General features: G+C 39.6%; 1 long non-coding RNA gene across 1 annotated transcript; it reads left to right on the top strand.

Moving 5' to 3' along the window:
* The first annotated feature begins 1,268 nt into the window (after window positions 1–1,268).
* Window positions 1,269–19,945, top strand: LOC122982983. Its single transcript, XR_006403574.1, has 3 exons — window positions 1,269–1,280; window positions 11,466–11,471; window positions 19,873–19,945. It is a non-coding gene; the product is annotated as an uncharacterized LOC122982983 (long non-coding RNA).
* The last annotated feature ends 5,977 nt before the right edge of the window (window positions 19,946–25,922 follow it).

Genomic DNA, 25,922 nt, shown 5'->3' with positions numbered 1-25,922 from the left:
TGTTCCACCCTCCTCCCCCTCAGCTGGTCAAGTTCCTGCTCCAACACTTGTCACTCATCTTGATGAGCCATCTACTATGAAACAGCATTTAGCCTTAGGCGGAAGGAAACCAGTGTGTACAAAGCCACCACAGCCACTGAGGAAACCAACAGTGAATGCACCCAATGTGAAATTTTAAAGATGCACTTGAACGTTCAGCTTCACTGTTCAGTCCCCCCCACCCCCCAGTTTTCCCCCCATTTTTGATGTCCCAATGAAGTTCAAAAGCCACTGCTGGGGGATTTACTCAAGCAGTCACAGATGCATAATGTCAAGTAAAGGACTTGTTTTTTACTGCCATTTTAATCAAATTAAAACTTTGGAGGTTCAAGTCCCATCCAGTAGAAATTCACCCCACTTGTACCTCCATCTCCAGATGTTCATATTGTAATAGCTTCATTTCTGTGGCCAGCAGAGAGCAGCATTGCTATCTGTTTGACAATATTCAGAAATTTGGATAGAAGCACCACTCACACTGTTTTTTACGTACTACTGAGCTGGTGGTGGTGGTGGGTATCTGAATGAGGAGTTCTGGGAGAGAAAAAAGAGCGACAGGATGGTGGATAACAGGAAGAAAGAGAATAAAGCAACAGTGACTGACAGATGGGCTAGAGGGGGGATGGTGGGAAACTTAAACATTGTAATTCACTGCAGATCTGTGATGGGAGTCAGAAGATTAAAATTGAAATGCCTGATTTAATTTGTGTTACATTCACACTCACTTTGCACTGTGTTTCATTATCAGTGTGTCATATCCCCTATTATGGGGGCTATCACCATCATCACCTTCCTCACATATCAGCACATCCTTCCTTATCATATTTCTGTCTTTAGTTGTCATTAAAAAATATCTGATAAAAATGAACCAGCCATGCATTAAAACTCAAAAATAATAAACTTTAGCTGCATATATTTTCACTGTATTGCCTTGAATGCCATTTACTAAGTGTTAAGATGTACTTAAATGACAATGAGTGTACAACATCAAATACTATGACCCTAATATTGAGTTGCACCCAATTATGCACAATTTCTCTCTCAGTTAATCCTGTAAAGGTCTTCTTTAACCTGTGTGCAGCCTTTCATCTGCATCTCCAACATCTTCATAAATCCATACGTACAAAAGGATGAAAGCTCTCATGTGGATTCAACATCTATTCAATGAAAAGAGGTGGTTCTAATAACTTGCATACTCTGAGTCTGCTCAGCAAATTGGCCCTGTGCCTGAGAACTGTACATCAGTGGGAAGAACATGACGCGCTGATTCATACTTATCATGCATATTAAATACAAAAAGTGGACAACAAATTTCTTTCTTTTTTTGAAATAATAAGTGCTGGCAATTGTGTTACCATGGTGGGTTGCTGATCATGTTAATAATCAGCCGCTATTATATCTTAACTGACTTGGTGCACATCCATCTGCTGAGGCTTTGTTGGCTTGTCTAACCAGGTGAGAAGAATTCCAATAAACAACACCAAAAGACAGAGAACATAAATTAACTGACAACAGGATTTCAACATGAGTATGGTAGAGGTCTTCACAGGTCCAAGAGTTTGAACCCTATCTGAAAAAAACCAGAGGAAAATCTACTGTATGTAAACCAGATCCAAAAGGGACCAGAGGATAATACAGCCAAGTATCCCCTGGAGTTGTGTCTATTGGATGATTCTGCACCTCATACTTCACTTCCAATGCCAATGTTCAGTGCCAGTGCAGGAAGTAGATTTTTTTTTTTTAGTGGTGTTCCCTAAATACAGTGATTTGAAGATTAGACAGACAGTGAGCAGTTGCTGGAGCTGCCTCCATTGTTTTCAATGTAAACACAACCACAGTGGCCTTTTTTTATGAATTTTAGGCATGTCGAGTGACCATGTGACCGTGGAAACCACAAAAACCACACAGTGGAAAAAGATGCAGAAGCTAGCCTTATTTTACCAGAGTTCCATGAATTAAACACCTCTTGACCGGCAATGAAAGGTTTGAAGCAATGTGGGGTTTGCAGATTCATACAATATTGAAATTCTTGTCTGGGGATAGGGTCCTAAATGGGATCAACCCAAACAGACCCAAATAGAAGGAGAGACCCCCAACAGTGGCAGCAGCATGATGCCACCAATTAACGAGTTGCTGTGGTCATTAAAAGAAGGATTATATGTATATTTTTCTGCATTTTACAGTTCACACTCTTGTCCCATGGCTAAAAACGCATTTTTCTCCATCAGGGATTAGAATGCACCATGTGATCAGAGCTGAAAGAGAATCTAGCTCAGGTCCTGGGATGGATCTTTGTCACTAAGAACCTCTACATTATGAGTATGAGACAGATGCTTTAATGCTTCCAAAGCTGAAGCTAATAATCCTGTCCCAATCTTTCATTAGTTCCTCAAGTGTTCCATACAAACAATAAAGTGGGTTAGTTACAACAAGAAGTGCAGGTTCATCATCATCTGACAAAGTGGCAAAATGTAAAAATCTTAAACCTTAAAGGATAATTTCATATTTTCAGTCTTTAAACAGCAATCAGGTTCCCAAGATCCCCCTTAAAAGCACTTTCAATGTAAGTGATGGAGGCTTAAATCCACAGTGTGTCCACACATTTTGTGCAAAAATGCATTTAAAAGTTTATCTGAAGCTTATATGAGGCTTCATCAGTCTGAGTTAGTCATATCAAGTGGACATCTGCCACATTTACAGTCTTTTTAGCATAAAAATGTCTTTTCTCTTCTGACAGTGTTTCCTTGCTGTGCTGCAGAGGAAGTATTGTAACAAAAAGAGGGACTTTGGCACTAAAAAGACATTGAAAGATATCTACTTGATTTTGGATGGCTGAAGCTTCATATTAGCTTCATACAAGCTTTTAAATACATTTTTGCACAGAAGTAGGAAAAAACCTATTTCATTGTTCATTTGGGCACCTGACTATTGTTCTACGACAGACGTGAAAAACTGTGCATCCGGCCTTTAAAGGGATAACAGATTAAATTCTAAAAGAGAACATGCTACTCAATAAACAACCTATTTGTAATTCATGCAACTTTAGTTGATTGTATTGTGCAAGGACCTAAAGGAACCAAATACAAAAATGCAGTGAACTAAATATTTCCATTCTGGTTTGATCCACACAGATTGAGCTGTAGATGTGATTGCTTTCACTGCCATAAAGCGTGAGAACTTTTCTTTCCACTTTTCTGTGAGGCATTAATGCATTTTCTCCTCTTTTTTGCCACATTTTAGAATCTGGTTACTGAGCTGAGGGTCATTGCAAACAACACTACAGAGTGAATGAAGAAAAGTTGTCATTCCTTACACACTGCATGGTAAAATATGACCTTGTTTGAGAGTTGTGTGTGAAGCAGAGATCAACAGCGCAACCACGTCAGCCCAGACTCCAGACTAGACATCACGTCAAACCTCCTTTTGACTTTTCCCTTTTTTCTTCCCTCTGCTCCTTGTCTACTTATTTATTCCAATCTCAGAACACCATGTTCCCAGAGAATATTTAACTTGAATATTTCACTACATGCTCTCTCTCCCACATCCCCCCACTCCCACTCTCTGTCTGAGCATTATAATATTTATTTCAGGAATAATTTTTTGGCGAATTACAGCAAAATTGCTACAGCTGTAATCAGAGGATAAGTAGCAGCCGACATGGCAGGTGTTTGAGGGGAGATAAGGCGAGAACCATTGTGAGACCGTGCCTCACTTCCATTTAAATGTTTTGGGGCTTCGACTTCCTTGTTTGATTTGTTACCTACAGCTTCCCTGTGAGCTGTCAGGAGGGAGATAGTGAGAGTTTTTCCTTAATGTGGTTTCTTGGGCTACCGTGTTTGTGCTGTTCTTCATGTTCAGATGTTCAGGGTTAGATTTTGGGCATGTCTGCTTGGCGCGACTCAGATGAGAGCATGTCAATGGCGGAGTTCATTATTAGATTACAAGGAATCCTGGTTTAAATCATGTTTGCCCTCTGAACTTCATAAGCAGGGGGAATAAAAGACTGTTGCACATGTGCACATGCCTGTGCAAAGGGGGTGGGGGTGGGTAATGGACCATGCACAACGTGCCCACACTCACGCATCTGTGCACAGACTTACAGATATATATTATACCCACAACGACAGACACATATACACACATACACTTGTGTCTCAGGAGGCAGTTGTTAATTATATCACTATGCTGTTCTGTTCCACCAAGTCCTCCAGAGAAGCTAAAGCCAATGTGTTCATGTTTGATTTTTGGCTCTAGCACTCACAGAGAGAAAACTGTTTCCACCATGCCCTTAGTCCTCCATTATTAAGCCAATAAAGAAGCGTACAATGCTGTGTGTGAGGGGGGGGCGGTGCTCTGTTGAGGCAACGACTGCACAGCAGTCTCATTTTTATTAGGTCCCAAGACACAATGGATGCCAAGAGAAAACATCAGAGGCTGCACTGTCCTCCTTGCTTCCTCTCTTCTAAATTAAAGTGATATCTCATTGCTGTACAATAGACTAGCTGTCTAACAGCTGGGAAATTGAGAAGAATGATAGTGATGCCTGCCATTACTAAAAAGATGCGTCTGCTTTGTTTCAGGATGTTTTTGGTAGGAAGCTCACATGGGATGGTGGAGTTGTTAGGCCTAAATAAATGTTGGACCACATAGCTCAAAGCTTCAACCATGGTTATGTTTTACATCAAAACGATGGATGCTTGACCATCGGGCCTTTGATTATTGTAATTATTTATAGACATTTATAGACATGTGTCTTGTCTTGTTAGCAGAGCAAAGTTCCAACAGTCTAAAGCCATGCTAGCAACTCTGTGAGTTGCAAGCATGGCTGAAATGCCAATGTAGACATGTTAACTTGTGTGCAATGGCCGAAATTAACATGCTGATGTTTAGCAGGTATAATGTTTGCCATGTCCATCATTGTAGTTTAGCATGATAGCTAATATTTGCCAATTATTTAGCACTAAACAAAAAGTTTCACAGAGGCTGATGGGAATGTTTTCCCATCAGTTTTTCGGTTTTGGACAAATTCAAAATTTGACTTGATGATTATAATAATAATACATTTTGTTTGTATAGCACTTTTCAGAGCACAATTACAAGGTGTTTTACAGAACAAGATAAAATAGTACACACAGTCAGTATAAAAACAACAATAAAATAAAATAAAACATAGAAAGTAAGACCTGTTCAGACAAAGTGTATATTAAAAACAAGCGCAATAAAAGTGATAAAAGAGGCATAGAAAGTTGACAAACAACAGATTTACTATAAAAAAGCCTTCCTGTAAAAGTAAGTTTTGAGAGGTGATTTAAAAGAAGGCACTGAGTTTGCTAACATAAGTTCCTCAGGTAGGTTTCCTTTTGTAATGAGGCAGGCTACCTGAGGAGCGCAGGCAGTGACTAGGCTCATAGGGCACAAGTAAATCTATGACACAGGCCATGTAGGGCTTTAAAAGTAACTAGTAAAAGTTTAAAATCAATTCTATACCTAACAAGTAGCCAGTGTAGCATTGCAAGGATGGGAGTGATATGGTCTTGTCTTTTACAATTAGTTTAAGGTTTGACAGCCGAGTTTTGGTCAAGCTGGAGACAGGAGATGGCCTTCTGGCTGAGCCCCGAATACAGGGAATTACAATAATCCAGTTGTGATGAGATGAATGCATGGATGACTTTTCCAAGGTCCACTTGAGATGAAACATTTTTAACTTTTGTTATGATCCTAATTTGGAAAAATCATGATTGTACTAACTTGGTGATTTGTATGTCAAAACAAAACTCAGTCAAAGATCACACCCAAATTGCAGGTGGAAAGTTTAACATTGGAGGACAGGTTCCCAAGATTATTTTTCAAGTCACTGGTCAGGTTAGGGGGACCAAATAGGAGGACCTCAGATCTGGACTCATTTAGCTGGTGGAAGTTTTGTGACATCCGGCATTTGATATCCAAGAGATGATATCCATAAGATGAGAAAATCTGTCTATGTCACTACCAGTAAGTGGACCATTAAGTTGCGTGTCATCCTCATAACAGTGGAAATTAATATTATATGGATGATCTGACCCAAAGGAAGCATATAAATAGAAAATAATATAGGACCAAGAATTGATCCCTGGGGAACACCATATGAGAGGCTGGCTGGGGATGAGGAGAATTCTCCCATTACAACAGAGAAAGTTCTGTCACAGAGGTAGGAGTGAAACCAGGCAAGAGCAGTGTCCTTAATGCCAACACAGTTTTCCAGGCTATTTAAAAGGATATCAGGGTTGACTGTATCAAATGCAGAACTTAAATCAAGCAGAATTAAAATTTAACAAGCTTCAGCAGTAAGTCACTGAAGGCAGGGAATCCTGATTGATATTGCCCAAAAATACTACAGTTATTCATGTGTGAGATTAATAGAGAGGCAACAAAGTTTTCTAAAATTTTAGATGAAAAAGGTAAGTTTGAAATTGGTCTAAAATTGTGTAAAACAAGAGGGTCAAATTTTTTTGCAAAAACTGCTAGTTGACTTGGAATTAAAAGAGAGCGGATACAGGTAGATGGTTTATGAGCAGGAAGCGGGAGCAAGGTATGGAAGCCTTGTGATCAGAGACATTAAAATCTAGCAGTTCAATATTATTTAGAGAAACACTATAAGACAGCACATGGTCGAGAGTATGTCCCTTATTATGAATTGAATTTTTAACAGATTGTTCAAGATTAAAAGACACAAAGAGGTTAATAAAATCAGCAGTAAAACAAGACATGTAGGGACAGCATGTGTGCATATTAAAATCACCAAGGATAAGACCTCTATCATATTTGGCGCTAATAAATGAAAGAAGTTCAGAAAAATTCTTGAATAAAACCAGTGTTAGCCTTAGTTGGAAGGTGAAAAGTCAGGGGATCACCAAAGTCATTACAATTCATAATAGACATTTCAATCTGAACCAAAAATGTCATTAAAGGAAAAGTCAAGTCATCAGCAATTTCATTAGGATGCATCCCTCTTTGAATTCTGTTGCCTTTACGGCTCTTGCAGTCTGCTGAGGGTGGTCAGTATTGGCACTTGTGTGGTGTATGCAAGCTCTGCTCAGCTTGGTGGCGGTGCTGAATGCTGAGATGAGTCTGGTGAGGCAGGCTCTTGTAGCTTTGGTGTTAATACATTGCTTGTTTTATGTATTGGATGAAAATAACTATTATCACATCTATTAATTTGTTTGTGGATACTTTCAAAATACAAATGGCAGATTTGTATTTGTATTTGTACTTCTAGGTTCTAGGTACTTCTTCAGCATATAGTAAGTGAAAACAATACATAAGACATAATTCATTAACATGTACAATTAAGTGTAATGATATGATAATAAATAAACAATTATCTCAAATTGCTTTATTTCCTCAATATTTGCAAAAACTATTAGCTTGTCCTGCCCTTCAGAGGCTTACTTGTTTTGGCTGTTACAAGCTTATCACTATGCCTACTTGTAACCTTTACTACAAAGTTTACAAAGATTGTGTCAATATAGACTCCATTGCAAGAGTGTATTGCCATAAAATATCAATAAGCAATATTTTTATTTCATTTAATGGCAAGTGTCATGGTGTACTCATACTAGTGCGATTATATATTTTAAAGGTGCAATACACAACATTCAGCCCCACTAGATGTCAGCAAACAACTATTTGCTATGTAAAGATATAGTGGAGCAATGGCGTCCTGAGCATAGAATTAAGTCAAACTCCCTCTATGTGTGTTGTAATCTGAGCCTCTCTGTTCTTTGTTTTGATAGCCAGTCCAGCCACATGTACATGTTAGTGCATGTGAATCCCTCCCTGTCCTCCCTGCGTCCATTTTCAATGTAGCAGCCAGGTCACAGACTTTCTCACATTACAGCTAAACAGTGCACTAAAATATGTTTCTGAAAACATTTGAGATGCGAAACAAGTAATGCAGTACCAGAATCTTGATCCATATTTGATCAGCACTGCCTAGTTTGACAGTTTGATCTGAGTTTCATGAGCAGTGTGTTCAGATTCCACTTTCTTTTTTATCCAACTTTATCGAGTAAACAACACATGCATTTGCTTTGGTCTGAGATGCTGGTGCTCTAGTGCAACATCTAGTGGGAGTAAATGTTGTATATTGCACCTTTAATAACCACAGCTTGCTGTGGATTATCCCTCACATCTTATGCAAAGCATTATGGAAATGTCATTCTTAATAAGAAACCAGAACAAGAGAAGGCTGGGATAGTAAAGCAATACAATCAGTAACAGCAGTGGTATGAATGACCAATGAGTAAGACTGAGAGTTATTATGGAGACCACCTTATTGACTTATTGACACCAAGCAGCAACTACCACGGTTTGAGCTTGAAGCCAATGCAAAAGTATCTTAAAGTGCAATGCCACTGACGGCCAGTAGATGCTGGCTCCAGAAAATCCCTGGTTCCAATTGACTCTCATTCAAAAAGGGTCAACTTCTCTCTAGAAATACTGAGTCAATAATTTTTTTCAATGAGTCATTATGGTCTTAATCACCAAATTCAGACCCTCTAGTGGTCATTTTGGAAATTATTGCTCTGTTAATAAGATTTGAAGATTTACAATAGCTTTGATGTCTGCTGTATGGGCATTGATTTGCAGCTGTGATTGACAGCTTACTCACCTGCTGTTCTCCCTGGCTGTGGGACTTGCACTGAGCCAGCCTATTGTCACAATATTTCACTAAGTTTAATGTTACTTGATTACCGATACCTGCCCTTTTAGAACAATTTAGCTTAAGTGGCATAACATTATTGCAAGTGCTCTGCTCGGTGTTCCCGGTAAGCTGGCATTCCCTTTGGTCTGAGGTAGCAGGGCATATTTCCAGAGTGTGAAAGGCATCATCCTGAAGGTCTTGGCTCCAAATGGAAAAGATGGCACCGACCATAAGCTGCAACTCAGGGTTTCAAACTGGCTCCAGTGCAAACCAACTGATAACATCACACCTCATCCATCATCCTCCTCATCCATCCTCATCCATCTTTATATACAGTCTATGGTCGACACTGATCACCTGATGACTTCAGAATTAGCTTTTCTTTGGCTTTGCCCACTAAAGGCTCCCATAACAATAGCATGTTTTTAGAGTGTTTCTGCCTGTAAAAATATTCCTAACCTGCATTTACAGGAATATGACCAAACTAGACACTGACCTTTGTCTGCCACTCTTTCAGACAAGTCAAATAAAGAAAGACAGGTTAGACAAAGACAGATGACTATATTGACAATAAATTCAATACCACCAGAGTGCTAAGGTAAGATATATTTTTGGGCAGGTTTTTACCTTTAATAGATAGCTGATAGTAGATAAGCAGAGAGGAAACAAGGGAAGAGAATGGGGCATGCACCACATAACCACAATGTGCTATAAGGGCACCCCAGACATCATTTTCTAACATCCTGTATCTTAGATGGCTCAAATTGTATCTTTATCAAAAATAGAATATAGTAAGATTATTAATACAACACGCATTGCATCACATGGTATACTTAAACTTTTATAAAATATTGCATTTTCAACTCTTTGTAACACACTTTTGACCTTTCTGGAGCATCTGAATGAGAATAAATGATGTACTAAATGCAGTACTTGCAAAACAGCGACAGAACAGTTGACAGTGTTGCCACACTACAAACAAATCATAAGTGTCAGGAATGTTTGGAATGCAAATCTAACATGCACCCCCCTTTGTCTTCCTCTTGTTCCCTTTAATCCTTATTCTTCTGAAGTCAGAGCGAAAAAAGACAAAGGTTTGTTTTTAGTTGGCAGGGCTTCCTGATCTGCTGCCACTAATTGACACTCACAAGATTTGTTAGAGAGTCAGAGCGAAGGCAAACATGTCATAAAACTTTCATGATCAAACAATGTTAGCTCTGCCGTCTGACAGTTTATTGTGAAGAAACCACATCTTTGCTGCGAGGCTCAGGTTCAGAACTTTGCTGTTGTAATTAGTGTTTACTATTTTGCCTTTAAGGCTGTATGGTAGTTAAGAAAGGAGTTTATGAGACGCGTGTGTTTGTGGTGTGTGTTTAGAGATAATTTTTAATCCACCTGTCTCTTTAAGATATTTCTCTCTTAGCTTTAGTTGTGTGTGTCTGTGCCTGAGTGTGTGTATATATATATAGGAGGAGGGAGGGGTCCCTTCTGCACTAACCCCAAAAAGTCATCTTCACTGAGGCAGCTACTCCTGATGAAGGGGAGCCAGATTTTGTTCCACGCCACCAGTCTCTCGCTTTTCTCCCTCTTCATCTAACCCGCTCTCTTACTCCTCCACCTCTGACTCTTCTCTCTCTCTCTTCCACTCCACCTGCTTCAGCTCTCACTCTCCGAAACCTCTTTGGACTCTCTCAATCCTCTGAAGAAGCAAGAGTGTTCATCTGCGAGTTCACGCAAAACTAGACCCTTTTTTTTTGTGGTCGGGGGAGAAGGGGAGCCTCTTTTGAGGCTCTTTGATGCAAAACTTTACATCTTCCCCCTTCACAGAAAGTTAGAGTACATTTCCATGGAAGCTGTCTGGAGTTCCGCGAATAATTCTTTGGAGAATAATTTTTGGTGGAGGACTATCAAAGCGAGAGGCTTCAAAAACAGATATTATTATGTGCTGGATTTCGCCAACGCACGCTATGCACAGACGCCCTTTTTCAACCCTACAGCAAGCACAACGGATTGCCGTGCAGCTGCAGAAAGGGAAAGAAAGAAAGTAACACGTGGCTGTATGAAAAACACACACGCACACACACACACATAGAGCTAACCTGCATGGGGCTCAACAGCGACTGTAGAGCTCGGCAGCGCAAGAATGTTTCTAATTGGAAAGCCTGCATCCAGAATTCTAATGATCCCGAAAGCCTTTCAACATTCACTTGATATTCAAAGTGTCTCTCTGTAGGTGTTACCCAAGCTGAGTTTCAAAACACTACCTATCTCTTTTTGTCTTTTGAATAAATGTTTGTTATTTGATGGATATTATTCTATGAAAATCACAGAGGAAACTTGCCTACCCGCAGACGAAAGATGTTTCAGCGTATCTGAATATTCAGTAAATGAAACCTCAATTTTGATTTGGGTTTCTGTGATACAAATTCATCCTTTATTTTTCAGTAAGTTATTAACAATAAAAGCTCAATCAATCAGATGTTAAGCCTAGCTAACAGTACGTTGCTCACCGTGATGCTTCTCTTTCACACTCCACTGCGACCTTACTCACAAAAAGGTCTCCATGCTCTTTTCTTTGACTATTTTCATGAGCATGAAAGGATGTTTTTTTCCAACCACTTACTCTTCTTAACTTGGCATGGCGCCTTCCCAATGCTCCCCCCACCATCCACACACACCTAAGCATTGCATTTACTTGGCTTCTTTAAGTGTTTTAATTGGCGGCTTTTGTATAATTTGTTAGAAGTGTTGGGTTGCTGCCAACGACAAAGGTAAAAGGTTTGTGGGACGAGGCGGCGAGAGGACTCCTCTGTTCTTCACCTTTGCAGTAAGAGGTGAGACAAAACAGGTGCGGTGACAGAAAGGAAAGAAAACTGGAACCCAAATAAAAGATGGAGCTATAAATTAGCAGAGAAAGAGAGAGATTACTCAGATTTCATTTGTTGGAAGGCTTGTACACCTGTTAAGTGTTTGCAATTAGCTGTCAATTACCAGTGGTTGGTGTTTCGCCATCTGTCCATAAACGCTGTATCTTCGCCATTATTAGAGCAGACACTGTAGCAACAGGATGAAGTGATTTTAAATGCACTGACACACACAAGCACACACTACTCTGTTCTTTCTGACCTCAGCAGGAGTGACAGTTTAACTGGCATAGATGTTGGTTTAACACACGCCAGGGATGTTGCAACGGAGAAGGGATGAGGGAGGCAGGGAGGGAGGGATGTTGGGGTCAGGCCTGCCTCCTCTCCAGTTAATTGGCCTAGCTTGTAGCGTGCGCTTGACAGATTGAATTATCAAGCTGCCTCCACAGTCTGCAATCCCCCTGCGGTATATCCTGGTTGACTATTAATGACCAGATACAGCAGCCTCCTCTGTTCAGCTCTGCTACTGTTCTCTCTGTTCTGCTCTTTTTTTCTCCACTCTCCACTCTTTTATTTAAAACCTTGAGCAAAGAATTTCTCGGCATCTGCCTGTCATTGTCCATGCTGCTAGTTGCCCTTTGGTCTTTCAAATTCACTTTTTTCAAAGAAAGCAACTTTAAAAGCAAACTTTTTTTAAAGCAAGAAAGTCTTACTTCCTTTTGGGTTTAATTGCCTCCACACAGCTGACCCCCTCCATTTTGCTCTTCAGATGACAAAGTCTTGATGAGAAGGTACGGCCAGAGCGATGGAGCACATAATGGCAAACAGAGAAAACAGGACGCAGGTTGATCTCCTCTCGCTCTGCATTCTGTTGTATAGACAACTCTCATGAAGAATCAGCGAGGGTGAAATAGATATGGCAGAACAAAGTTTTTACACAGTGCATAGTTCATTATTGTCAGTGTCCTGAAAGCTCATCCACAAACACATGCCTCCAACAATGGTTAATTTCAGCATACATTTGCTGCATGAATGGGTTACCTGTTTTTGTTTCTTTCTTTTCTTTTTTTTCTTTTAAGATTTGTTCTACAGCATTTGTACTTTTTTGTCATGTAGTTCACAGCTGAGCTACACACAGGACGTTCAAAGCTAGTTTGAATCTCCAGGAGAAATGTAGGTGGGAAAAGTGAATAATAAAGAGAACTGTCTTTAAAGTGTCTATGATCAATATTTATTCAATATTATATTAAGAATGGATCACATGACTACCTGTGAAGGAGGTCATCTGAATGAACCCACAGAGAATTAGCACTTGACTCTGCACTCAGCTTTTTCAGCATATTTCAGCTCATTGTTGCTCTGTACTGTTTTGGTTCACTCTCACCTCACTGTACACCACCTGCCCAGCACCAAACCGTAGACAGACAAAGTTAGCAAACTAGCTAACACATTCATTTAGCAGCTAACCAGACCTTTGCTTGAGGAGTTGGTGGAGACCAATAGAGTTAAAAAGAAGAGTGAATATTGGACAACATCAGTTGGACAGAAACACAACAACAAATGAACGCTAATCTGTATCTGATTGATGTGTAAATATGCGTCTGCTAACTAGGCTCCATATCAACTTAAAAGGTGATGATATCAGTGGTTATATATATATATATATATATATATATATATATATATATATATATGTACTAACCAGTAGACTACCGAGGTGCCAATTTTATCAATGTTGTGTTTATTTCTTCTACCCCCAAGTGGCAAAAAAATAAGTTATTCGTGTTTAAACAGCTGAACTATTGGAGAAAAGATTCCAGCTGTGTTGGGTCTTCACTGCATATTACATTTTTAAAGAATCTGTGAAGGTTCTCAAGTACCATGTTGGCCTGAATATAAGACAACCCTTATTATAAGGTAACTCCCCCTTTTTCAAACACTTTTTGGAAAAAGACGTTTTGAGGATAAGAAACACTTTATCAGACTAGTCCTGTTGGGGATGTGTCCCCAAGATACTATAAGTGCTGCCTTTTCTCTCATAAAGGTACTCACACACTTTCCTATCAGGCTCTAAAAAGCACTCCGAATAATTTCCTCTGACAGTTAGCATTCTTCAGACTATTTTTCGGCTCCTCATTATGACACTACACAAAAGTGGATAGATGATTGACAGATGATTTGGTCTGTTTCTGCAGCAAAAATGTCAGGAGATGCTTTTGACCATTTTATTTTCCCCGTGGCAAAAAAAAACACATTACACAAGCTATCAGAAACGCTTGTAAGTTAGCCTGGGCTTCCTAAAAACTGTACTAACTCTAATATACACACTGAAGAAACTTGCTAGCCCAAGCAGTATTAAGGCTGCAAACAATCCGTAATGAAACACTCCTAATTTAACAAGCTCACACTGCAATACAGTTTCTGCTTTACACCTGAGTAAAATGAATATTATTACTAATCAGCTGGTAGCTAAGCAGCTAAGGAATGAGCAACTAATAGTGAAGCATGAATAAAGCTGTGTTCAGACTGGCTTGAACCCTGCTTGAGAAAATGCAGCCCTCTCATTCATTTGAATGGGGGCTGGGTGTTGATGCAGTGGGGACACTAATGCAGGGAGCTCAGGCAAAAGAAGTTGAATCTGGTTCAACTTTTGCTGCAATGCAATGTGACATCTTCTAGCAAGGTGCTGCATTGGCCAATCACATACATGCAAGCGCACATTCCTGGTGGATTACTTGGTAAGGTGAATGCTGTATTCAACTGTTTACCTTGCAATTGCTTTGACAAATAATAAAACTATTGCCACCATGGCAACTGTTCCAGAGTTACAAAATCCTGTCTGTGAGTATTACAAACCACTGTGTGTTGTTTTTTTTTTGCATGTGATAAGCCTTAAATGCATAAATCTGTTGCTCAAACTGGACTTCCTGGATTGTATTTCATGTATCACCAGTACCTTAAACAGAGACTGTTTAAGATACTGTAACTATGATCATCCCCTAATCTTAACCTTTTGGTTATTATTGTAGCCATGACGACAAAGGTGGCCTAACTTAAAGGAAGTGGTAATTTTAACCGACACCACATGTTTCTCTAACCTTAACAAAGTGATCATTTTAACCCAAACCATGATCTTTCCCTAAACCTAACCAGACCTTAACCACAGCGTTGTCACACCATAAAACATCATTATATTTTAACAGCGATTTGCAACGGATTCGGACAAATGATGTTTTCCTCCCAATTTCTGCCGATAGGTCACTCTGGATTCACAGGGTCAAACAATGTATTTGGTCATTTAATCAGGAAGAATTGTTGCTTAAACAATACGCCCCCTCTGACACAGCCCCCTGAGCTGTTTTAACCCAGCGCTGTTTTTGGTCTGAATCCCTGCTAAAGCAGCTGATGCCAGTCAGAAAATGCAAGTGCAAAAATGTTTAATTGAGTGCACTTTATACAGTTTAAGACTTATATCTCATATGCCAATTTTTCTAAATTTTAAGTTAAAAAGGAGCTTGTATTACAAATTAGACTCTTGTAGGAGAAGCACATACTTAACCCTAACAAAAGGAAAAGAATAAAATTTAATAAATAAGCCAAAACAAAGGAATGTGGTGGTTTAGCCATTGTTAACCTGCAGAGCTATTTTAACACAACACAAATGAATACATTAATGAAGTGGTCAAAGGACAGAGTAGAAACAAAATGGCTATTGATTGAGAAAGAATCCATACCAATATAAAACACTACCATAAATAGACAAAAAGGATTATTCACAAATCAAAGGACAAATGGGTAGATAACACTAAAAAACTGGAAATATATATGTAAAACCCACAAAATAAATAATGACTTGGTATATTTCCAAGAAATGGCATGGGATCCCCAATTTGAACCAAACAGGACAGATAACATACAGCAAGTAGGGGCTTCAAAAGGATTAAAACATGTTCAGAAATGCTGACAAATAATACTGTAAACTTATTTCAGTCATTAGTCTCTAGATATGAATTGGAACAAAAAGTATCTGCAAGTAAGGATGTCATCTTTCCATTAAAAAAAAAACTGTTAAAGAAATGCATCCTTTGATTAGTTTTCTGATTAAGAATCATAACAAGGTAATCAAAAACACTATATATATAAAAATGTATAAAACTCTTGAGAACAACATGGACACCATAATAGCATTAAACAAAATGGATTTCTGACATAGGAGATCAGCTGAATGAATAAGAATGGAAGCACGTGTGCCGAGAAATTCATAAAACAACAAATCCTAAATATTGGAGGGAATTTGTGTGGAAATCATACAAAAGACTTTTTATTACTCCAAACGTACATTCTAAAATTAACACATCAATGAAATCAGACTGCTGGAGAAAATGTGGTGAGACAAAGGTAAACCACATTTTCTTTTTCTGTCCTATTTTAAAATCAATTTGGCATTCAGTCACGGTGGGTATCATGGGTATTCTCAACATGAAAAAAAAACAATTAACCCAATACATATTATTCTTGGAAAATTGCCACCAGAGCTAATGCAAGAAACAGATGAGTACCTATATAGAATACTCAGAATCACAGCCCTGAAGCAAATAACTAGGAATTCACTAGAACATTCAAGTCCATCAAGTAACAATACAGGATATCTCAGAGATGGAGAGAATAACATATAGAGTTAGAAATGAAGAGACAGAGTATAAAAGACATTGGTTTAAGTGGATGAGATATGAGGCCACCAATTAACTAATGAAATTACTTAAAAGAATTACAAAAGAATTTACAAAAGGACAGAAGCAGATCTTGGGGAAACAAATAAACATAGATATGCTCAGTGCACACATCTCAGAGGAGGAGTAGACACACATACACAGACATTGTATGCATGTATTAAATGTATGTACTCACATATAAATACTTGTGTGTATATGTATGTATATTTATACATGGATGAAATTACTATTATTTTTTTCTTTTTCTTTTTCTTCTTCTGGCTTTTATCACCGGGTATATAAGATATAAAAAACAATTGCAAGGACATGAAAATATACTGGACATTTTGTGGGTGTATGGAATTATGAATGAATTGCAATAAAAATTTGAAAAAATATGCTAATTTGCATTACTGTACTAGCAGTATCACAGGAAAAAAACAAACAAAAATACAACCACATAACATGTAGAAAACTCGCTCTGTGTTACAATAACAGAACATGAGCACATGAGCTTTTGATTATGGGCCAACGTTTTGCATTGCAAACAGTATTTTAATAGCCATAGATATAGCCACTGTATTATTGATTTTGTATACCAGATTTTTTTTTTTTTACCTTTGCCATTTTACAAAGGTAGATGTAACTGTGAATGAAGAGCTTCCTGTTGGTTTTCAGTTTTCAAATTTTCTATGCTTTGAGCATCATTAATGTGTCCCATTCACCTCTATTGTAGCAAGGCTACGGCAGTGTCTCAGCAGCAGCCGCAGCAGATCACCAAACAAAAATAAAACCAAGATTATTGGCATGACTAGAATGTACAAGTAGGAAAATGTTTTAACATGGTTTCTATGAAATGGCCATTTCAAGTAATTTCAATGTCAACTCATCTCAGTTAAAAGCATGTTTGTGTAACAGAGTCTGTACAAAATGACCAGCACCTCGAGGTGAAGTGTTTTTATACAGCTCACCCTGCCAATTAAATACAAGTGGCAAGCTTTTTACAGGCAGTCTGAGGTCCACTAAGAATAAAATAAACTGTAGAGAGACCCCTTTTTTGTCCAGGCTGGCATATTTCTGTTTGAAACTGAGGCTGGTATAATGGTGATGATGGTGCCACCTCCTGCTGTGGCTAAAACCAGGCTGCCTGCTGGCTTCCTTACAACCCTAGAATTACTGTATAATAAGTGCTTACCATTGCTTGTACCAGGCAGATACACAGAAACAACACATGCATGCTTGCACTCCAACATATAAACAAAAATGTATCAACTCATGTAAAAATAGTGAGTCACATGCATGCACACCCTCTCCAGCTCCCTCAAACACAAACCATCACACACACACATCACTCCACAAGAGGACAACACAAGCTCAACCCGAGCCAACACATGCCTCATCATACAAACAAACACCCCTCATTCGCCCACTCTTACACATACACACACTCACAGCTTGTGTGTGGGCCATTGTGAGTGACAGTGAGTAGTAGCGGCGGTTATCTGTGTATGTGTGGATGGTATGTGTCGTCTGAAAATGCCAACCGTGGGCGTCTTACTTGGAGATAAGATATTGAGAGATGTGAAGGCAAGGCTTGCAGACCAACTTCGGCACACACTTAGTGTGTCAAGATAAATGTGCAGAGGATGCGTGTTTGTGGGGGGTGACCAAAAAGACAAGAGTGAAGTGAGAGAAAAATGCAAGAGGAGAGAGAGAGAATCCCATTCCAATTATCTCTCCAGGCCTGTCCCTGTGACAAATGTCAGATAAGACTTTTTCAGTGATAAAACCCACCTGACCCTCCGGACTTTTGACCCTTTTTAGACTCGGTGGCTCTAAGACTGTTGTTACATTGTCTCTCCTGATAGGCTGCTGAGCCCAAAGGGAAAATGGGATTTCTTTCTCACCTGTATGAATTCAATAAAATAAAGCTTTTCTTTTTAGACCTATCTGTCCGTTATTCTATCTCTCTCTCTCTGTGTTTCTGTATTTGAGGCAGCTGGGTCAGACTTCGAGAGACCATTGCTGATGGATATCATCTAACCTGTTGAGGTGTTGTGAAGCTATGTCCTGAAAGCCAGTTGTGCAAAGATGCAAGGTGCATTGCAAATTTGGCCGGACGTTTCATGCAATTTACACACAAAATCTGCGTGAAATTGACATGTGATTCACCAAGGCAGCAGATAGTTATGCAGTCAGAATCTGGGACTGCATGCTAATCACATTTTATGACTAAAAGAGAAGTTAAAGGTGCAGTTTAATCGTAGAATTTGTATTAGATGGAGCTTTCATGAGTAAATAAAAGAGATAAAAATCAAAATCGAAAGATGCTGAAATCAAAGGATTAAGAACATGCTAAGATTAGGGCTGCTACTGAACTTTAAAAGTTAAAAACTGTCTCTTTATTGCTTATTTAATTAATGCAGTGTATGTCACTAAACTAACTTTTGAGGGAATTGAAAAGATATGAAAAAAAAGTAAAAGGTTGCATATAAAACCAGCAAGAAGACCATCTGAAATCTTAATGTATCCCAATGTCTTCTTGTATCCTAATGCAAACTGGATAATTTTCTCTAAAATGTTACTTGAAAAACTGTGTTCACCATGCTGCATGAGTTATGGACGATGCTGGGTGTGCATCAGATGATGAGTGACCTGCTCTTTTATGTATGAAACACGCATGTCTGTAGGCGAAGAATGCACCTGAAATGGAAATGTACCTGGTCCTGAAATGCTGCTGGCTCCAACTGTGGGGTTTTATTGAATAAACCTAGTCACTACTACTTGTCCTATTGCTTCCAGAACAGCTGAATTTCTTGGAGGCTTGGATTCAACAAGCAGGGTTACACAGAGCAACACTGATTTTATTACAGTTTATTTGGGCTGTATACTCATTTTAAACCATATATTATTGGTTATTGTATCCTTTATTTACTTGACAGAATTTGGCTTATTAATTTGGCTGGTCAGCCGACCAGTTTCATGTCCACGGGGCACTGAGCTATTGTTTGTATTGCACACTTACGGTCTAAAATGTTAGACTGAATGAAACTCTCCAACATGCTGACATTTTTGGCTTAAGCAAAGGCTTAAGACAAAGAATCAACCATCACTGACACATGTGAAATTAAAATATCATGCAGCTTTGCCTTGTGAAGAACAGTTGCTATGACTGCTTATGGTTGGAAAATAGAACTGTGTCCTGTTTACTTATTCTGTGTTGTGTTCCAGCGATGCCAATCACAGCCTACCCTGCAACGAAACAGCATGTTGTATTCAACCATACTAGGGGCTCTAGGGATGACAATGTTGGTCTGACGGTCGGTACACCACTTTGGTCCAGACTGAAATATCTCAACAACTATTGGATGGATTGCTACGAAAGTTTGTACAGACATTCATGATCCCCAGACCATGTGTCCTCATGACTTTGGTGATTCTGAGTTTTCCTATAGTGCCCCTAGGAATTTGACATTTGTAATTTTTAGTGAAATGTCTCAACAGCTATTGGATGGATTGCCTTGACATTTGGTACAGACATTCATGTCCCGCTCAGAATGAATTGTAATAACTTTAGTGATCCCCTGACTTTTAATCTGGCGCCATCATCAGTTCAAAATTTTAATTAGTCCAATTCTTCAGTTTATGACCAAATAACTGCAAATCTAATAACATTCCCATCAGCCTCAGTTGTACTTTGCATTTAGTGCCTTTTGTCTAATATAAGCATGTTAACTCAGTAAACTACGATGATGAACATGGTAAACATTATACCTGCGAAACATCAGCATGTTAATATTGCCAGTGTGTTAGCATGCTGCCATCAGCATTTAGCTCAAAGCAACACTGTGCTCAAATACAGCCTCACAGAGCTGCTAGCATTACTGTAGACTCTTCGTCTTGTTGAAATTTGAATGAAAAATTCAGTTACAGTTGGACGATTGGATGTTTTGAATTTTAATTTGCAATGTGTTTCAACTGCAAATGTTTGCACGTAGAGATACAGGTCTTGTGTGACCTTTCCTGCATAAAGCTGAGACTGGCTGGCTGGTTGGAATCTCAGCTCACCAGCACAGTATATATGCATAAGGCAATCCACACAGCAGCTCCTCAACATTGCCCGACAGTGTGCCACAAGCCCCACATACCAGTCAGTTAAACACCTGGGGTCTCATTTATGACCATTGTGTATGCACAAAACGGGGCTTGAAAGAGCTGTATGCCACTTCCCATGCAAAAGTTGTGATCTATAAAAACAAACTTGTCAGGAGAATGTGCACACCTGTATGTAAACTCTGACCCACGCGTATGAACATTTTGGAGACAGGAGAAATTAGCAACAGAGATGGTGAGATGGTGAATTGAAGCCAGATTATATAATGATTCCTCTCACACATTTGATTTCACTTCATATCAAATGTTAATTATAGATCCACGTTATCATAAACATTCAAACGAGTGTTATCTGTACTTGCGCTTGTAGTGAGCCATAAGTATTCTGTAAGCACCTGTCAGTTCGAAAAGATATAAGCCAACTTAAATCTTCAATCAAAGTCCACTCAGCATTTCATCAGCGCTGTCTCACCCAGAGTGCAGGGGGTCAGTTGTGGAGAAGCAAAGTGCTGCTGAAATGAATGATGTCAGGATGTGGCGGGTGACAGGATTCAGGAAAGTCTGGCTTGCCTTTCGCCGATAGTTGAGTTTAATACAAGCAGCATTTCTTGGACTGTCTTTTTAAGATTCTGACTGACCAAAAGTACAAAAATGATCAGTTTGGGTCAGCGTTTATAATCCAGAGACGAATGACCTCATGGAAAGCTTTCTTACAACAGTGGTAAAATGATACATAAGATGTGCATTAGAGTAGTTCTGATTGAGATAAATTGCTTTATTGTTTGCATTGCAGGAGGTTGTCCAGACTATCATCAGATATTCTCTCTTTGAAATGCCATTTGGCAGGAAAATGGGAGTTTTTTGGACTTGAAAGGCTCTCAGTGGGGAGCCTCTCTCATAGACTCCTCATTTATACCCATAATCTTTTTGCTTCCAAACTGATACATTGACTGGAGGTCTCTGGGCTGTTTAGACCTCCCAGTGTGCACATCCACCAGGGTTGGCTGGATAGATCCTCCACAACATTATTTGGTCTTGGAAGGTGTGATAGTGGAGCATGGCTTTGAGCTGGATTTGTAGATGGTTGTATGGTTTTGCAGTTAGGTATGGTTTTGCCATCACAGCTGGCACAAGTGCTATGACTCAGTGGTTTTTAGAGGTGTAACACAAAGCCACTATCTGTAACTGTTTATTTCACATACATATCTTTTATTTTATCTGTATTTGGATTTATTCCATATTTAGTTAGTTTAGCTACCAACAAAAATATCATAGGGAGCATATGTTTTTCCATTTAATTATGATACATAAATGGGTCCTGACAGCACTGATTTTAACAAGGTGTGTATGATCTCTGTGTGATTAGATTTGACTGAGTTATGCCTCTGAGAAGAAGCAGTGTCACATTTGTGGCAAATTGTAAAGTTGGGGAGTGATGGGATGCACATATCAATGCAAAAATGTTTTTGTATCTGCTCAAAGCACATTACTGTATCTGTGCAATAATGTAATTATATTCATTTATACCCCTAGTGGCTCCTAATCCACACAACAACCAAGCTGCTGCTTAATGAATACTGTCATGAATTTTCATTTGTTTAGAAAATGTCCAATTGTACCTACTTGTGTGAGTATTTAAAAACATCAAGTTGTTTTACAGTCTGGATTGCTTTTTGTTTGCTGCACATGACTAATCTTTGATCCGTCTCTAGTTATGAGATAACTCTTGTCCCGTCCCTGCACCTCCATCTGCTTCAAATATCTTACCACTGTCACCACTTTCTACAGCACGTGTGCAGTGTTGCTTGCAGACTATGACTAACTATAACTCCACACTGCTCAAACACTGAGGTTCTTGTTTGGCTGAGATGAGAACTGCCCATTGTTGAGTGAGTTACCCTGGCAGGTTGGCAGTAGATACTGCCAAGATGATGTTTCTACTTTCTTTCCCCTTTTTGTTTCTTTCCCTGTCTGTCTCTTTTCATGCACCTCTTCTATCTTTATTACTGAAAAAGAACCCACCAGAGTCAACAGCCAAGTGCATGTGAAACTGCACTGTGCAAACACAATGAGTTACTCATGCGCTGCCTCAGTCATACTGATATACTATATATTACTACTGAGATGAACAGTGAGAACTACAGTGCTGGGTGGACAAGGTAATATTTGGGTATTTTTGTTTTCATAAACCAAGGCAAAAAAAAAAACCTTCCCACTCATCATGGAGTATTTAAAATGATTTCCACATTTTAGTGTTGTTATCCCCAGAAGGCCATATAAGGTCAGATTTAGACCTGACATGAGGAACATGAGGAGGCAAATATGAGCACACACACGTGGGCGAAACAAAACACATTCATGATATTCCACTGTTCGACAGTTGGTGGCTGTAAGGTGCCAAGAAACATAACAATGTGCCAGCATAGGCAGGGAACACAAAGACTACTAGTTAGCACATATGGATCTGAACAATACCATTTTTAAAAATCAATTTTTGAAATCAACCTTTGCAAATGTTTTATGAGGACTGAAACATGTTAAGGCTTCAAGGATTCACATGCAGTATTTTGGTGAGAAACACTGAAAGTAAACATAAACGTACCTGCACCTGTATGACTTCCTGCCGCACCTACCTGCTACCACACTCCATTGTACCCCACACCTGCCAGCCTGCAATCTGAAGTCTGTTAGCATCACATTTCACCAAATAATTTTTGAGTCCTCATTGAAAAGCTCTACAAAAGGTCACCTGAGGGCGAGCCCACCCTTTACAGACCTCTCATTTTTGATATGTATTATTTTGAATTTAGTTTTACAACATGTAGAGATAGAACATGCTCACTATAATGCCAGATAAGGTCACACTGCCGAGGATTCTTCCTCCTCGGGTGCTTGCACACACACACACCCACACACACACAAGCAGCCAGCCGCGGACCCTTTTCAAAGTAGGACAGGAGAGCATGAGGCCCCCCTTTCATATTATGCAGGAAGTTCTCAGACCCCAGCAACAGTGTACAGGGCACCCATGGGACCCTATTACCAGTGACACCGCCAGACTCCAAAACCCTACAGCAACACACAGTGACAGAGAGAAAGAGAAAGTAAGAGGGAAAAAGACGATACAGAGACAAAAAGCAAAATAGAAAGAACGAGGAAGGAAGGAAAATGAAAGGAAAATGGCCATGGGGCAGAAAAAGAGGATGGGATTGTGAAAGGAGGAAAAGAAACTCGTGTAGGACTCAAGGAGTGACAAAAAGAGAAACTCCAGGGACAGAGTAGAGAGACAGTGAGCGCAATGGAAGGCCATCAGGAAACAAAATAAAACAAACGTGTACAAAATGTAGCAGTATTCCTTCAAAGTGAGGCAAATTTCAGAAAAAAAAATGCTTTTCTTCTTCCCTGATCTTTTCTAAAGCCATCTCCGTGTCATTAAATGGATAGCTGAGACCTCTTACCTGCTTTAATTGATGATAATTCTGATATTTTCTGCTATTCCTCCTAATTCCCACACAGATCAGCTCACGGTAATTACAGTATTTCTTTCCATTCCTTTCAATGTCCTTTAATTGGCTTTTTGACACAAAGAAGCTGTATAGTGTGTATGCGAGAGGGTATATGTGTGTGTGTTACCTGGTGTATAATTGCGTTCTCTTTCACTTCTCTAGCTGTGTGTGTCCTTAGGTCTGCCTGAACATGTCATTAAAGGTCTGCCTATGTCTAATTGTGCATTTTATGCAAGTACTTGTAGGAACGTGTCTATGTGTGTGTGTGTGTGCTCTCTCTACTGTTGCTGCAGCAGTAGTTTTTCCTCCTCATAATTGTGTACAGTTGTTGAGACAGTCATTACTGTGACAGATGAGCCGGCGCTTGTCGTAGTTTTTCTCCTCTCTCAACAGGCAGATGTCTCCTCTTGATCTCCGTCTGTTGCCTTTTGTCTCGCCACGTAAAGCGTTTGGCTGGATATTCTCCGAGTCAATTAGCTAACGAGCAGCTAACGAGGAGATAAGGCCAATTAAGATAATAGTGATTGTGATGATGGTAATTATGACAATGAGATTGGTGAGCCACCAGGTCAGCTTCAGGGAGAGGCAAAGTAGGCATGAATGAGAGGCAGGAGAAAAAAAAAACCCCACCTCCTCTAGAAATAACTTGCATAATTGCAATACCATGTAATTAAGAAGAGACACCAAACATCTTTTTAGTGTTTGAAGAGCTTATGCTGTTCGCGTACACTAACATATCCACTTTGATGAGGAATAGCTGCATGCATTTCACACACGCTGATGGATTTTTGGGGCTGCAGAAAACAAAGCTGTGCAATTAGCCAGAAAATGTGTGCAAACAAAATACATGTGGTTTAAAACTTAGTGGGCACATGTTAATTTGTCAAGTCAGTTCTATTGAAAAAAAGGAGCTGGTTACTTTATGTTCTCACTTTGCTGTGACTGACAGCAGAGGCACATGTATCAGTCTGGTTTTAAGAGCTTGTAATAGTGATGGAGCTGCTAAAGCGCCTCAGGAGAGGCTCGGAGGGGAGTGTGTGTGTGTGTGTGTGTCTGTGTGTGTGCGCCTGAGGGTACTGAATGTGTTCTCCCCAAAGGGTAACAAATATGAAAAGATCATTTCTTTCCTACACCCACACACACATCCATATACAGTGCTCCAATGGAGAATAAACAACCCTTCTGTAAGAGGGCCACATTCAAATAGTAAAAGCTTATTTAAACAACATGTTCAATACAAAAAAATAAAAAGTTTTACTACCTGGCTCCACCTCCATTGCTTTGAGCGCAGACAAATACACACACACACTGATCTGTTAGGCTATAACCTCCCCTCTCAACTACACAAAGACACAGTAAGTGTCTCAGGTTAGAAATTGGATATGTCAAATGCTCACTCTAGCGTGAAATACATAATAGTGAGATATTTTCCTCTTTCCTTTTCTTCTTATTTTTTCCCTCTTATTTATATATTTATATATTTTTTATTTCCCCATACCTTTCTTCTCTAATTTGGTATTGCTAGCTCCCTCCTGTGCCTTGTCCCCTCTTAGTACTCCTCCTCGTTGGCCTTCCCAGGCCAGCAGTAGAGTGTGCAGCCACATCAGGGCATAACACACATAACTCAACCAACAAATCCAGGGTCCGACATAAGTGGCCCGACTTTTGCTGGCCCAGGGCCAGTAAAAGTTTATGCAGGGCAAGTTGATTGGCCAGTCACTGGTCCGTTGGAGCTAGTGACTGCCAATCAGAGTCATAGGAAAGTCCCTTTGAAAAACAAAGAGTAACCAAGCCACAGAGAAGCACCCGCAGCATGTCGCTCTCCTCGCTCGTTGGAAGAGACGTGCCCTTTTGAGGGCAGAGAAGCGCCGTGGGCAGCTTGAGCCTCGGCCCAGTGGAGGAAGAGGTAGCTCACGCACCTACTATCGTGAGTGAGTGTAGCTATGCTGCTGCTGCTGCTGTGGGACATGAGCTCATTATTACTCCAAACTCAGCTGTGGTTGGATCT

Source organism: Thunnus albacares, chromosome 5 (assembly GCF_914725855.1).
Source record: "Thunnus albacares chromosome 5, fThuAlb1.1, whole genome shotgun sequence".
Classification (NCBI taxonomy): Eukaryota; Metazoa; Chordata; class Actinopteri; order Scombriformes; family Scombridae; genus Thunnus; species Thunnus albacares.
The sequence above is the reverse complement of the archived record's forward strand: the minus strand, read 5'-3'. Positions and strand labels throughout refer to the sequence as shown.